We start from the raw sequence: 15399 nt of genomic DNA on the forward strand, positions 1-15399 counted from the left end.
CGGGGAGAAGAGATCTCCGGCACATACAGACATATACACACACGTGTAGCCCCCCTACATGGCGCCCAGATAGGGGAAACCTCCAACCACAGCTGCCTGCTGTACCCAGACATCATTCATTACCGGGGAGAAGGGATCTCCGGCACATACAGACATATACACACACGTGTAGCCCCCCTACATGGCGCCCAGATAGGGGCAACCTCCAACCACAGCTGCCTGCTGTACCCAGACATCAATCATTACCGGGGAGAAGAGATCTCCGGCACATACAGACATATACACACACGTGTAGCCCCCTACATGGCGCCCAGATAGGGGCAACCTCCAACCACAGCTGCCTGCTGTACCCAGACATCATTCATTACCGGGGAGAAGGGATCTCCGGCACATACAGACATATACACACACGTGTAGCCCCCTACATGGCGCCCAGATAGAGGCAACCTCCAACCACAGCTGCCTGCTGTACCCAGACATCATTCATTACCGGGGAGAAGAGATCTCCGGCACATACAGACATATACACACACGTGTAGCCCCCTACATGGCGCCCAGATAGGGGCAACCTCCAACCACAGCTGCCTGCTGTACCCAGACATCAATCATTACCGGGGAGAAGGGATCTCCGGCACATACAGACATATACACACACGTGTAGCCCCCTACATGGCGCCCAGATAGGGGCAACCTCCAACCACAGCTGCCTGCTGTACCCAGACATCATTCATTACCGGGGAGAAGGGATCTCCGGCACATACAGACATATACACACACGTGTAGCCCCCTACATGGCGCCCAGATAGGGGAAACCTCCAACCACAGCTGCCTGCTGTACCCAGACATCATTCATTACCGGGGAGAAGGGATCTCCGGCACATACAGACATATACACACACGTGTAGCCCCCTACATGGCGCCCAGATAGGGGCAACCTCCAACCACAGCTGCCTGCTGTACCCAGACATCATTCATTACCGGGGAGAAGGGATCTCCGGCACATACAGACATATACACACACGTGTAGCCCCCCTACATGGCGCCCAGATAGGGGCAACCTCCAACCACAGCTGCCTGCTGTACCCAGACATCATTCATTACCGGGGAGAAGGGATCTCCGGCACATACAGACATATACACACACGTGTAGCCCCCTACATGGCGCCCAGATAGAGGCAACCTCCAACCACAGCTGCCTGCTGTACCCAGACATCAATCATTACCGGGGAGAAGGGATCTCCGGCACATACAGACATATACACACACGTGTAGCCCCCCTACATGGTGCCCAGATAGGGGCAACCTCCAACCACAGCTGCCTGCTGTACCCAGACATCATTCATTACCGGGGAGAAGGGATCTCCGGCACATACAGACATATACACACACGTGTAGCCCCCCTACATGGCGCCCAGATAGGGGCAACCTCCAACCACAGCTGCCTGCTGTACCCAGACATCAATCATTACCGGGGAGAAGGGATCTCCGGCACATACAGACATATACACACACGTGTAGCCCCCCTACATGGCGCCCAGATAGGGGCAACCTCCAACCACAGCTGCCTGCTGTACCCAGACATCATTCATTACCGGGGAGAAGGGATCTCCGGCACATACAGACATATACACACACGTGTAGCCCCCTACATGGCGCCCAGATAGGGGCAACCTCCAACCACAGCTGCCTGCTGTACCCAGACATCATTCATTACCAGGGAGAAGGGATCTCCGGCACATACAGACATATACACACACGTGTAGCCCCCTACATGGCGCCCAGATAGGGGCAACCTCCAACCACAGCTGCCTGCTGTACCCAGACATCAATCATTACCGGGGAGAAGGGATCTCCGGCACATACAGACATATACACACACGTGTAGCCCCCCTACATGGCGCCCAGATAGGGGCAACCTCCAACCACAGCTGCCTGCTGTACCCAGACATCAATCATTACCAGGGAGAAGGGATCTCCGGCACATACAGACATATACACACACGTGAAGCCCCCTACATGGTGCCCAGATAGGGGCAACCTCCAACCACAGCTGCCTGCTGTACCCAGACATCATTCATTACCGGGGAGAAGGGATCTCCGGCACATACAGACATATACACACACGTGTAGCCCCCCTACATGGCGCCCAGATAGGGGCAACCTCCAACCACAGCTGCCTGCTGTACCCAGACATCATTCATTACCGGGGAGAAGGGATCTCCGGCACATACAGACATATACACACACGTGTAGCCCCCCTACATGGCGCCCAGATAGGGGCAACCTCCAACCACAGCTGCCTGCTGTACCCAGACATCATTCATTACCGGGGAGAAGGGATCTCCGGCACATACAGACATATACACACACGTGAAGCCCCCTACATGGTGCCCAGATAGGGGCAACCTCCAACCACAGCTGCCTGCTGTACCCAGACATCATTCATTACCGGGGAGAAGGGATCTCCGGCACATACAGACATATACACACACGTGAAGCCCCCTACATGGTGCCCAGATAGGGGCAACCTCCAACCACAGCTGCCTGCTGTACCCAGACATCAATCATTACCGGGGAGAAGGGATCTCCGGCACATACAGACATATACACACACGTGAAGCCCCCTACATGGTGCCCAGATAGGGGCAACCTCCAACCACAGCTGCCTGCTGTACCCAGACATCATTCATTACCGGGGAGAAGGGATCTCCGGCACATACAGACATATACACACACGTGTAGCCCCCTACATGGCGCCCAGATAGGGGCAACCTCCAACCACAGCTGCCTGCTGTACCCAGACATCATTCATTACCGGGGAGAAGGGATCTCCGGCACATACAGACATATACACACACGTGTAGCCCCCCTACATGGCGCCCAGATAGGGGCAACCTCCAACCACAGCTGCCTGCTGTACCCAGACATCATTCATTACCGGGGAGAAGGGATCTCCGGCACATACAGACATATACACACACGTGTAGCCCCCTACATGGCGCCCAGATAGAGGCAACCTCCAACCACAGCTGCCTGCTGTACCCAGACATCATTCATTACCGGGGAGAAGGGATCTCCGGCACATACAGACATATACACACACGTGTAGCCCCCCTACATGGCGCCCAGATAGGGGCAACCTCCAACCACAGCTGCCTGCTGTACCCAGACATCATTCATTACCGGGGAGAATGGATCTCCGGCACATACAGACATATACACACACGTGTAGCCCCCTACATGGCGCCCAGATAGGGGAAACCTCCAACCACAGCTGCCTGCTGTACCCAGACATCATTCATTACCGGGGAGAAGAGATCTCCGGCACATACAGACATATACACACACGTGTAGCCCCCTACATGGCGCCCAGATAGGGGCAACCTCCAACCACAGCTGCCTGCTGTACCCAGACATCATTCATTACCGGGGAGAAGAGATCTCCGGCACATACAGACATATACACACACGTGTAGCCCCCTACATGGCGCCCAGATAGGGGCAACCTCCAACCACAGCTGCCTGCTGTACCCAGACATCATTCATTACCGGGGAGAAGGGATCTCCGGCACATACAGACATATACACACACGTGTAGCCCCCTACATGGCGCCCAGATAGGGGCAACCTCCAACCACAGCTGCCTGCTGTACCCAGACATCATTCATTACCGGGGAGAAGAGATCTCCGGCACATACAGACATATACACACACGTGTAGCCCCCTACATGGCGCCCAGATAGGGGCAACCTCCAACCACAGCTGCCTGCTGTACCCAGACATCATTCATTACCGGGGAGAAGAGATCTCCGGCACATACAGACATATACACACACGTGTAGCCCCCTACATGGCGCCCAGATAGGGGCAACCTCCAACCACAGCTGCCTGCTGTACCCAGACATCAATCATTACCAGGGAGAAGGGATCTCCGGCACATACAGACATATACACACACGTGTAGCCCCCTACATGGCGTCCAGATAGGGGAAACCTCCAACCACAGCTGCCTGCTGTACCCAGACATCAATCATTACCAGGGAGAAGGGATCTCCGGCACATACAGACATATACACACACGTGTAGCCCCCTACATGGCGCCCAGATAGGGGCAACCTCCAACCACAGCTGCCTGCTGTACCCAGACATCATTCATTACCGGGGAGAAGGGATCTCCGGCACATACAGACATATACACACACGTGTAGCCCCCTACATGGCGCCCAGATAGGGGCAACCTCCGACCACAGCTGCCTGCTGTACCCAGACATCAATCATTACCAGGGAGAAGGGATCTCCGGCACATACAGACATATACACACACGTGTAGCCCCCTACATGGCGTCCAGATAGGGGAAACCTCCAACCACAGCTGCCTGCTGTACCCAGACATCAATCATTACCAGGGAGAAGGGATCTCCGGCACATACAGACATATACACACACGTGTAGCCCCCTACATGGCGCCCAGATAGGGGCAACCTCCAACCACAGCTGCCTGCTGTACCCAGACATCATTCATTACCGGGGAGAAGGGATCTCCGGCACATACAGACATATACACACACGTGTAGCCCCCTACATGGCGCCCAGATAGGGGCAACCTCCAACCACAGCTGCCTGCTGTACCCAGACATCAATCATTACCGGGGAGAAGGAATCTCCGGCACATACAGACATATACACACACGTGTAGCCCCCTACATGGCGCCCAGATAGGGGCAACCTCCAACCACAGCTGCCTGCTGTACCCAGACATCAATCATTACCGGGGAGAAGGAATCTCCGGCACATACAGACATATACACACACGTGTAGCCCCCTACATGGCGCCCAGATAGGGGCAACCTCCAACCACAGCTGCCTGCTGTACCCAGACATCATTCATTACCGGGGAGAAGGGATCTCCGGCACATACAGACATATACACACACGTGAAGCCCCCTACATGGCGCCCAGATAGGGGCAACCTCCAACCACAGCTGCCTGCTGTACCCAGACATCATTCATTACCGGGGAGAAGAGATCTCCGGCACATACAGACATATACACACACGTGTAGCCCCCTACATGGCGCCCAGATAGGGGAAACCTCCAACCACAGCTGCCTGCTGTACCCAGACATCATTCATTACCGGGGAGAAGGGATCTCCGGCACATACAGACATATACACACACGTGTAGCCCCCTACATGGCGCCCAGATAGGGGCAACCTCCAACCACAGCTGCCTGCTGTACCCAGACATCATTCATTACCGGGGAGAAGAGATCTCCGGCACATACAGACATATACACACACGTGTAGCCCCCTACATGGCGCCCAGATAGGGGAAACCTCCAACCACAGCTGCCTGCTGTACCCAGACATCATTCATTACCGGGGAGAAGGGATCTCCGGCACATACAGACATATACACACACGTGTAGCCCCCCTACATGGCTCCCAGATAGGGGCAACCTCCAACCACAGCTGCCTGCTGTACCCAGACATCATTCATTACCGGGGAGAAGGGATCTCCGGCACATACAGACATATACACACACGTGTAGCCCCCTACATGGCGCCCAGATAGGGGAAACCTCCAACCACAGCTGCCTGCTGTACCCAGACATCATTCATTACCAGGGAGAAGGGATCTCCGGCACATACAGACATATACACACACGTGTAGCCCCCTACATGGCTCCCAGATAGGGGCAACCTCCAACCACAGCTGCCTGCTGTACCCAGACATCATTCATTACCAGGGAGAAGGGATCTCCGGCACATACAGACATATACACACACGTGTAGCCCCCTACATGGCGCCCAGATAGGGGAAACCTCCAACCACAGCTGCCTGCTGTACCCAGACATCATTCATTACCGGGGAGAAGGGATCTCCGGCACATACAGACATATACACACACGTGTAGCCCCCTACATGGCGCCCAGATAGGGGCAACCTCCAACCACAGCTGCCTGCTGTACCCAGACATCATTCATTACCGGGGAGAAGGGATCTCCGGCACATACAGACATATACACACACGTGTAGCCCCCCTACATGGCGCCCAGATAGGGGCAACCTCCAACCACAGCTGCCTGCTGTACCCAGACATCATTCATTACCGGGGAGAAGAGATCTCCGGCACATACAGACATATACACACACGTGTAGCCCCCCTACATGGCGCCCAGATAGGGGCAACCTCCAACCACAGCTGCCTGCTGTAACCAGACATCATTCATTACCGGGGAGAAGGGATCTCCGGCACATACAGACATATACACACACGTGTAGCCCCCTACATGGCGCCCAGATAGAGGCAACCTCCAACCACAGCTGCCTGCTGTACCCAGACATCAATCATTACCGGGGAGAAGGGATCTCCGGCACATACAGACATATACACACACGTGTAGCCCCCCTACATGGCGCCCAGATAGGGGCAACCTCCAACCACAGCTGCCTGCTGTACCCAGACATCAATCATTACCGGGGAGAAGGGATCTCCGGCACATACAGACATATACACACACGTGTAGCCCCCCTACATGGCGCCCAGATAGGGGCAACCTCCAACCACAGCTGCCTGCTGTACCCAGACATCATTCATTACCGGGGAGAAGGGATCTCCGGCACATACAGACATATACACACACGTGTAGCCCCCTACATGGCGCCCAGATAGAGGCAACCTCCAACCACAGCTGCCTGCTGTACCCAGACATCAATCATTACCGGGGAGAAGGGATCTCCGGCACATACAGACATATACACACACGTGTAGCCCCCTACATGGCGCCCAGATAGAGGCAACCTCCAACCACAGCTGCCTGCTGTACCCAGACATCAATCATTACCGGGGAGAAGAGATCTCCGGCACATACAGACATATACACACACGTGTAGCCCCCCTACATGGTGCCCAGATAGGGGCAACCTCCAACCACAGCTGCCTGCTGTACTCAGACATCATTCATTACCGGGGAGAAGGGATCTCCGGCACATACAGACATATACACACACGTGTAGCCCCCTACATGGCGCCCAGATAGGGGCAACCTCCCACCACAGCTGCCTGCTGTACCCAGACATCATTCATTACCGGGGAGAAGGGATCTCCGGCACATACAGACATATACACACACGTGTAGCCCCCCTACATGGCGCCCAGATAGGGGCAACCTCCAACCACAGCTGCCTGCTGTACCCAGACATCATTCATTACCGGGGAGAAGGGATCTCCGGCACATAGAGACATATACACACACGTGTAGCCCCCTACATGGCGCCCAGATAGAGGCAACCTCCAACCACAGCTGCCTGCTGTACCCAGACATCATTCATTACCGGGGAGAAGAGATCTCCGGCACATACAGACATATACACACACGTGTAGCCCCCTACATGGCGTCCAGATAGGGGCAACCTCCAACCACAGCTGCCTGCTGTACCCAGACATCATTCATTACCGGGGAGAAGAGATCTCCGGCACATACAGACATATACACACACGTGTAGCCTCCTACATGGCGCCCAGATAGGGGCAACCTCCAACCACAGCTGCCTGCTGTACCCAGACATCATTCATTACCGGGGAGAAGGGATCTCCGGCACATACAGACATATACACACACGTGTATCCCCCCTACATGGCGCCCAGATAGGGGCAACCTCCAACCACAGCTGCCTGCTGTACCCAGACATCATTCATTACCGGGGAGAAGGGATCTCCGGCACATACAGACATATACACACACGTGTAGCCCCCCTACATGGCGCCCAGATAGGGGCAACCTCCAACCACAGCTGCCTGCTGTACCCAGACATCATTCATTACCAGGGAGAAGGGATCTCCGGCACATACAGACATATACACACACGTGTAGCCCCCTACATGGCGCCCAGATAGGGGCAACCTCCAACCACAGCTGCCTGCTGTACCCAGACATCATTCATTACCGGGGAGAAGGGATCTCCGGCACATACAGACATATACACACACGTGTAGCCCCCTACATGGCGCCCAGATAGGGGGAAACCTCCAACCACAGCTGCCTGCTGTAACCAGACATCATTCATTACCGGGGAGAAGGGATCTCCGGCACATACAGACATATACACACACGTGTAGCCCCCTACATGGCGCCCAGATAGGGGGAAACCTCCAACCACAGCTGCCTGCTGTACCCAGACATCATTCATTACCGGGGAGAAGGGATCTCCGGCACATACAGACATATACACACACGTGTAGCCCCCCTATATGGCGCCCAGATAGGGGCAACCTCCAACCACAGCTGCCTGCTGTACCCAGACATCATTCATTACCGGGGAGAAGAGATCTCCGGCACATACAGACATATACACACACGTGTAGCCCCCTACATGGCGCCCAGATAGGGGCAACCTCCCACCACAGCTGCCTGCTGTACCCAGACATCATTCATTACCGGGGAGAAGGGATCTCCGGCACATACAGACATATACACACACGTGTAGCCCCCTACATGGCGCCCAGATAGAGGCAACCTCCAACCACAGCTGCCTGCTGTACCCAGACATCATTCATTACCGGGGAGAAGAGATCTCCGGCACATACAGACATATACACACACGTGTAGCCCCCCTACATGGCGCCCAGATAGGGGAAACCTCCAACCACAGCTGCCTGCTGTACCCAGACATCATTCATTACCGGGGAGAAGAGATCTCCGGCACATACAGACATATACACACACGTGTAGCCCCCCTACATGGCGCCCAGATAGGGGCAACCTCCCACCACAGCTGCCTGCTGTACCCAGACATCAATCATTACCGGGGAGAAGAGATCTCCGGCACATACAGACATATACACACACGTGTAGCCCCCTACATGGCGCCCAGATAGGGGCAACCTCCAACCACAGCTGCCTGCTGTACCCAGACATCATTCATTACCGGGGAGAAGGGATCTCCGGCACATACAGACATATACACACACGTGTAGCCCCCTACATGGCGCCCAGATAGAGGCAACCTCCAACCACAGCTGCCTGCTGTACCCAGACATCATTCATTACCGGGGAGAAGAGATCTCCGGCACATACAGACATATACACACACGTGTAGCCCCCTACATGGCGCCCAGATAGGGGCAACCTCCAACCACAGCTGCCTGCTGTACCCAGACATCATTCATTACCGGGGAGAAGGGATCTCCGGCACATACAGACATATACACACACGTGTAGCCCCCTACATGGCGCCCAGATAGGGGAAACCTCCAACCACAGCTGCCTGCTGTACCCAGACATCATTCATTACCGGGGAGAAGGGATCTCCGGCACATACAGACATATACACACACGTGTAGCCCCCTACATGGCGCCCAGATAGGGGCAACCTCCAACCACAGCTGCCTGCTGTACCCAGACATCATTCATTACCGGGGAGAAGGGATCTCCGGCACATAGAGACATATACACACACGTGTAGCCCCCTACATGGCGCCCAGATAGAGGCAACCTCCAACCACAGCTGCCTGCTGTACCCAGACATCATTCATTACCGGGGAGAAGAGATCTCCGGCACATACAGACATATACACACACGTGTAGCCCCCTACATGGCGTCCAGATAGGGGCAACCTCCAACCACAGCTGCCTGCTGTACCCAGACATCATTCATTACCGGGGAGAAGGGATCTCCGGCACATACAGACATATACACACACGTGTAGCCTCCTACATGGCGTCCAGATAGGGGCAACCTCCAACCACAGCTGCCTGCTGTACCCAGACATCATTCATTACCGGGGAGAAGGGATCTCCGGCACATACAGACATATACACACACGTGTAGCCCCCTACATGGCGCCCAGATAGGGGAAACCTCCAACCACAGCTGCCTGCTGTACCCAGACATCATTCATTACCGGGGAGAAGGGATCTCCGGCACATACAGACATATACACACACGTGTAGCCCCCTACATGGCGCCCAGATAGGGGCAACCTCCAACCACAGCTGCCTGCTGTACCCAGACATCATTCATTACCGGGGAGAAGGGATCTCCGGCACATAGAGACATATACACACACGTGTAGCCCCCTACATGGCGCCCAGATAGAGGCAACCTCCAACCACAGCTGCCTGCTGTACCCAGACATCATTCATTACCGGGGAGAAGAGATCTCCGGCACATACAGACATATACACACACGTGTAGCCCCCTACATGGCGTCCAGATAGGGGCAACCTCCAACCACAGCTGCCTGCTGTACCCAGACATCATTCATTACCGGGGAGAAGGGATCTCCGGCACATACAGACATATACACACACGTGTAGCCCCCTACATGGCGTCCAGATAGGGGCAACCTCCAACCACAGCTGCCTGCTGTACCCAGACATCATTCATTACCGGGGAGAAGAGATCTCCGGCACATACAGACATATACACACACGTGTAGCCTCCTACATGGCGCCCAGATAGGGGCAACCTCCAACCACAGCTGCCTGCTGTACCCAGACATCATTCATTACCGGGGAGAATGGATCTCCGGCACATACAGACATATACACACACGTGTATCCCCCCTACATGGCGCCCAGATAGGGGCAACCTCCAACCACAGCTGCCTGCTGTACCCAGACATCATTCATTACCGGGGAGAAGGGATCTCCGGCACATACAGACATATACACACACGTGTAGCCCCCCTACATGGCGCCCAGATAGGGGCAACCTCCAACCACAGCTGCCTGCTGTACCCAGACATCATTCATTACCAGGGAGAAGGGATCTCCGGCACATACAGACATATACACACACGTGTAGCCCCCTACATGGCGCCCAGATAGGGGCAACCTCCAACCACAGCTGCCTGCTGTACCCAGACATCATTCATTACCGGGTAGAAGGGATCTCCGGCACATACAGACATATACACACACGTGTAGCCCCCTACATGGCGCCCAGATATAGGCAACCTCCAACCACAGCTGCCTGCTGTACCCAGACATCATTCATTACCGGGGAGAAGAGATCTCCGGCACATACAGACATATACACACACGTGTAGCCCCCTACATGGCGCCCAGATAGGGGCAACCTCCAACCACAGCTGCCTGCTGTACCCAGACATCATTCATTACCGGGGAGAAGGGATCTCCGGCACATACAGACATATACACACACGTGTAGCCCCCCTACATGGCGCCCAGATAGGGGCAACCTCCAACCACAGCTGCCTGCTGTACCCAGACATCATTCATTACCGGGGAGAAGAGATCTCCGGCACATACAGACATATACACACACGTGTAGCCCCCCTACATGGCGCCCAGATAGGGGCAACCTCCAACCACAGCTGCCTGCTGTAACCAGACATCATTCATTACCGGGGAGAAGGGATCTCCGGCACATACAGACATATACACACACGTGTAGCCCCCTACATGGCGCCCAGATAGAGGCAACCTCCAACCACAGCTGCCTGCTGTACCCAGACATCAATCATTACCGGGGAGAAGGGATCTCCGGCACATACAGACATATACACACACGTGTAGCCCCCCTACATGGCGCCCAGATAGGGGCAACCTCCAACCACAGCTGCCTGCTGTACCCAGACATCAATCATTACCGGGGAGAAGGGATCTCCGGCACATACAGACATATACACACACGTGTAGCCCCCCTACATGGCGCCCAGATAGGGGCAACCTCCAACCACAGCTGCCTGCTGTACCCAGACATCATTCATTACCGGGGAGAAGGGATCTCCGGCACATACAGACATATACACACACGTGTAGCCCCCTACATGGCGCCCAGATAGAGGCAACCTCCAACCACAGCTGCCTGCTGTACCCAGACATCAATCATTACCGGGGAGAAGGGATCTCCGGCACATACAGACATATACACACACGTGTAGCCCCCTACATGGCGCCCAGATAGAGGCAACCTCCAACCACAGCTGCCTGCTGTACCCAGACATCATTCATTACCGGGGAGAAGGGATCTCCGGCACATACAGACATATACACACACGTGTAGCCCCCTACATGGCGCCCAGATAGAGGCAACCTCCAACCACAGCTGCCTGCTGTACCCAGACATCAATCATTACCGGGGAGAAGAGATCTCCGGCACATACAGACATATACACACACGTGTAGCCCCCCTACATGGTGCCCAGATAGGGGCAACCTCCAACCACAGCTGCCTGCTGTACTCAGACATCATTCATTACCGGGGAGAAGGGATCTCCGGCACATACAGACATATACACACACGTGTAGCCCCCTACATGGCGCCCAGATAGGGGCAACCTCCCACCACAGCTGCCTGCTGTACCCAGACATCATTCATTACCGGGGAGAAGGGATCTCCGGCACATACAGACATATACACACACGTGTAGCCCCCCTACATGGCGCCCAGATAGGGGCAACCTCCAACCACAGCTGCCTGCTGTACCCAGACATCATTCATTACCGGGGAGAAGGGATCTCCGGCACATAGAGACATATACACACACGTGTAGCCCCCTACATGGCGCCCAGATAGAGGCAACCTCCAACCACAGCTGCCTGCTGTACCCAGACATCATTCATTACCGGGGAGAAGAGATCTCCGGCACATACAGACATATACACACACGTGTAGCCCCCTACATGGCGTCCAGATAGGGGCAACCTCCAACCACAGCTGCCTGCTGTACCCAGACATCATTCATTACCGGGGAGAAGAGATCTCCGGCACATACAGACATATACACACACGTGTAGCCTCCTACATGGCGCCCAGATAGGGGCAACCTCCAACCACAGCTGCCTGCTGTACCCAGACATCATTCATTACCGGGGAGAAGGGATCTCCGGCACATACAGACATATACACACACGTGTATCCCCCCTACATGGCGCCCAGATAGGGGCAACCTCCAACCACAGCTGCCTGCTGTACCCAGACATCATTCATTACCGGGGAGAAGGGATCTCCGGCACATACAGACATATACACACACGTGTAGCCCCCCTACATGGCGCCCAGATAGGGGCAACCTCCAACCACAGCTGCCTGCTGTACCCAGACATCATTCATTACCAGGGAGAAGGGATCTCCGGCACATACAGACATATACACACACGTGTAGCCCCCTACATGGCGCCCAGATAGGGGCAACCTCCAACCACAGCTGCCTGCTGTACCCAGACATCATTCATTACCGGGGAGAAGAGATCTCCGGCACATACAGACATATACACACACGTGTAGCCTCCTACATGGCGCCCAGATAGGGGCAACCTCCAACCACAGCTGCCTGCTGTACCCAGACATCATTCATTACCGGGGAGAAGGGATCTCCGGCACATACAGACATATACACACACGTGTAGCCCCCCTACATGGCGCCCAGATAGGGGCAACCTCCAACCACAGCTGCCTGCTGTACCCAGACATCATTCATTACCGGGGAGAAGAGATCTCCGGCACATACAGACATATACACACACGTGTATCCCCCCTACATGGCGCCCAGATAGGGGCAACCTCCAACCACAGCTGCCTGCTGTACCCAGACATCATTCATTACCGGGGAGAAGGGATCTCCGGCACATACAGACATATACACACACGTGTAGCCCCCCTACATGGCGCCCAGATAGGGGCAACCTCCAACCACAGCTGCCTGCTGTACCCAGACATCATTCATTACCAGGGAGAAGGGATCTCCGGCACATACAGACATATACACACACGTGTAGCCCCCTACATGGCGCCCAGATAGGGGCAACCTCCAACCACAGCTGCCTGCTGTACCCAGACATCATTCATTACCGGGGAGAAGGGATCTCCGGCACATACAGACATATACACACACGTGTAGCCCCCTACATGGCGCCCAGATAGAGGCAACCTCCAACCACAGCTGCCTGCTGTACCCAGACATCATTCATTACCGGGGAGAAGAGATCTCCGGCACATACAAACATATACACACACGTGTAGCCCCCCTACATGGCGCCCAGATAGGGGCAACCTCCAACCACAGCTGCCTGCTGTACCCAGACATCATTCATTACCGGGGAGAAGGGATCTCCGGCACATACAGACATATACACACACGTGTAGCCCCCCTACATGGCGCCCAGATAGGGGCAACCTCCAACCACAGCTGCCTGCTGTACCCAGACATCATTCATTACCGGGGAGAAGAGATCTCCGGCACATACAGACATATACACACACGTGTAGCCCCCCTACATGGCGCCCAGATAGGGGCAACCTCCAACCACAGCTGCCTGCTGTAACCAGACATCATTCATTACCGGGGAGAAGGGATCTCCGGCACATACAGACATATACACACACGTGTAGCCCCCTACATGGCGCCCAGATAGAGGCAACCTCCAACCACAGCTGCCTGCTGTACCCAGACATCAATCATTACCGGGGAGAAGGGATCTCCGGCACATACAGACATATACACACACGTGTAGCCCCCCTACATGGCGCCCAGATAGGGGCAACCTCCAACCACAGCTGCCTGCTGTACCCAGACATCAATCATTACCGGGGAGAAGGGATCTCCGGCACATACAGACATATACACACACGTGTAGCCCCCCTACATGGCGCCCAGATAGGGGCAACCTCCAACCACAGCTGCCTGCTGTACCCAGACATCATTCATTACCGGGGAGAAGGGATCTCCGGCACATACAGACATATACACACACGTGTAGCCCCCTACATGGCGCCCAGATAGAGGCAACCTCCAACCACAGCTGCCTGCTGTACCCAGACATCAATCATTACCGGGGAGAAGGGATCTCCGGCACATACAGACATATACACACACGTGTAGCCCCCTACATGGCGCCCAGATAGAGGCAACCTCCAACCACAGCTGCCTGCTGTACCCAGACATCAATCATTACCGGGGAGAAGAGATCTCCGGCACATACAGACATATACACACACGTGTAGCCCCCCTACATGGTGCCCAGATAGGGGCAACCTCCAACCACAGCTGCCTGCTGTACTCAGACATCATTCATTACCGGGGAGAAGGGATCTCCGGCACATACAGACATATACACACACGTGTAGCCCCCTACATGGCGCCCAGATAGGGGCAACCTCCAACCACAGCTGCCTGCTGTACTCAGACATCATTCATTACCGGGGAGAAGGGATCTCCGGCACATACAGACATATACACACACGTGTAGCCCCCCTACATGGCGCCCAGATAGGGGCAACCTCCCACCACAGCTGCCTGCTGTACCCAGACATCATTCATTACCGGGGAGAAGGGATCTCCGGCACATACAGACATATACACACACGTGTAGCCCCCCTACATGGCGCCCAGATAGGGGCAACCTCCAACCACAGCTGCCTGCTGTA

At 55.1% G+C, this 15399-nt stretch overlaps 1 protein-coding gene across 11 annotated transcripts in view; it reads left to right on the plus strand.

The window, feature by feature from the left end:
* Positions 1 to 15399, plus strand: part of CACNA2D4 (calcium voltage-gated channel auxiliary subunit alpha2delta 4) — a 235844-nt gene that overhangs the window by 144991 nt on the left and 75454 nt on the right. The gene's annotated exons all lie outside the window — the stretch shown is intronic.

This window comes from Dendrobates tinctorius, unplaced genomic scaffold, assembly GCF_039654945.1.
Source record: "Dendrobates tinctorius isolate UK_male_01 unplaced genomic scaffold, ASM3965494v1 ptg000136l, whole genome shotgun sequence".
NCBI lineage: Eukaryota > Metazoa > Chordata > Amphibia > Anura > Dendrobatidae > Dendrobates > Dendrobates tinctorius.